Genomic DNA, 2,645 nt, shown 5'->3' with positions numbered 1-2,645 from the left:
TTAAAATATCATAGAAACATTTTTTTTAAGATAAATTATTAATCTTATGGAGAGTTTTTCAAATTGTATACTACCTACTCTGATTATGAGCTGTATGATTCTTGGACTTTGCCATTCTATTTTTTTTTGCTTTAGTCTTTCAGTCTGTAAAAAACAAAACAATGTTATTGATAAAAGATACTCATGTATAAATTAAAATGTTTTTTATTTAAAATCTTCATTTTATTTACTCCTACCAAGCTAACTACTTGTATTTTACTTTATACCAAAGCTAGTTATAACCACAATCATGATTTCCAAACACATGACTTTAATACCAAATAAGCTTTGTAAATACCAGTTATTAGTAATCTTAAATGATTAACATTTGATAATTATTCGTGGATGGTAAAGGGTTATTTTCGTGCAATGTTTTCGGCCTTTTCATTTCACGTGTTTTAGTGTTTTGATGTTTTATTTCTTGTTTTCTCATGTTTGGTTTGATATGCGTGCTTCGTGTTTCCCCTTATTTTTCGTGTTTCATGTCGGTACTCTTTATTTCTCGTGCTTGTCCCACATTTGATTAAAAAGTAAACCCGGACTAATTCAAAGTCATCCCGGATATTGTTTTAAATTATGTATTAATGAACTGGTTCTCAGGATATTAATTGCTCTCTTCATTAATAGCCTTTAAGTACTTAAATAACAGTATCAATAAGTTGAAATGGAGGAAAATTCAAAACATATTGTTGAATGATTTATATACTTCTTTAACAGCAGTGATAGCAGTGAACCGCCTTTAGCAAAAGAAAGGCAACAGGTAAAGGTTGACCTTGGCCAACCACTGAATCACATGATTAAAATAAAAATATGTGATACGAGCAGGCTTCATGAGGAAGCGGCAAAAAAAGGTTTGGGGGACAACATCTCTGTAACAGTTGGAAGGATAGAGAAAGGGAAAGATGGGACCAAAGTATTCACCATCAGCACAGAGGAAAGTTTCCATCTGGAAAAGAAACCACTTATTCTGAAGCCAATCTTACAAGGTATGGATCATTATGAACTCATACCATTCTACTTTTGATTTGATTTGATTTTTTGTGTTTTAACGCCACTTTTAAGCACCGCTTTTGGGCTATTTCGTGGCGGCCAGTTTTTATTGGTGGAGGAAGCCGGAGTGCCCGGAGAAAACCACCGACCTACGATAGGAAAACTGACAATCCTAGTCAATTAAGATTGGAGTCGAGTGCACCCGCATGAGCGGGGTTCGAACTCACAACCTCAGTGTTGACTGGCTAGTGATTACAGTAGTAACTGCTTAGACCACTCGGCCACCGAGGCCCCCATTCTACTTTTGAAATTCTATTGTATATGTATGGTATGTAATAAAGTCTATAAAATTACTATGAATAATATTTTTTTCAAATCAGATGCCACTAGCAGACGCTAAAAGGTGACTGCAGGGTCTTCATGTCCATTTATAACAATGACTGCATTTTCTCCAAGAACGTATGAGTAATAACTTCTAGTACTTTTTTCCTAATATTTTACGATTTTATTTCTCGATCTTCGTTTTTCCCTGATTTTTATTTTCTGTGCAATGTTTTTGAGATTTTTATTTCTTGTTTCCTTGTTCATACTCCCCCCCTTTACCACCCTCTTAATCACTTCAACACCCAAAAAATATTTCATTTAAAAACTTCACGAGTAATTCGTGAAAATGTAAGTATTTTGATATATACATCTGAAAATACATCTAATAATTCAACTGTATTTGAATAAAAATAGGGTGGCAACGTGTGGGGGTGCGAATTAGTCCGAGATTACTCTGACGTCAAACGGCTGTTTTGCCCGACAAGCTTGGGCCATGGGACGTCAGAGCTCGTCCCATATAAAAAAGTGGATATATCTAACAAATTGAGGCCCGATCTATATGGAATCAAGGCCGTCAGTCAGCTCCAGAAGCAACAAAGTGACGCATCCATTTTGGACAGGTAAATATCCACTTTTTTATATGGGACGAGCTGTGACGTCCCACGGCCCCAGCTTGTCTTGCAAAACAGCCATTTGACGTCAGAGTAATCTCAGACTAGGTGCGATTGTGTTTTGGGAGCGAACGAGTCCGATACCATTGAACCCAAACCTGTAAAACTAGGATTTATACACAATTTGTCAAGTCAAATTATCCCCTGGTTCATTTGACTATTAACACGCAAGGATAAACCTATATAGATATACTATATAAGGCAGTAATTAACAATTAGATAGTGCAATAAAGAATTTGTTAATGTTAAAAAAAAGTTATAGGAACTTAGTTATATTATCGCCGAAACGGCCCGGCCATCTATAAGCCACGGATAATTGTCTGAAGTAAAATTTTCAGAAAAATACCTTCAACAAATATCAAAATTTCGTTTTGTACGAGATCTTGCACATTTCATCGACTCTTCTTCAAGAACACATGAAGAAGCAAAATAATAAAAGATCGTCAACACTGTGAAATATAACTGATAAATATCATCCCAGATAAAAATGATTTTGAAAACTTTGAAATATTTAGAAGAACTATATTGGTTTTGCCTTAAAAACTGGTAAATTCATAAAATACTTGAATTTGAAAGATAGATGGGCGCAGATTTGTAATCAACATAAAGTATTTACACTAC

Source organism: Mytilus californianus, unplaced genomic scaffold, assembly GCF_021869535.1.
Source record: "Mytilus californianus isolate M0D057914Y unplaced genomic scaffold, xbMytCali1.0.p SCAF_19, whole genome shotgun sequence".
Classification (NCBI taxonomy): Eukaryota; Metazoa; Mollusca; class Bivalvia; order Mytilida; family Mytilidae; genus Mytilus; species Mytilus californianus.
This window is presented reverse-complemented; position numbering follows the sequence as displayed.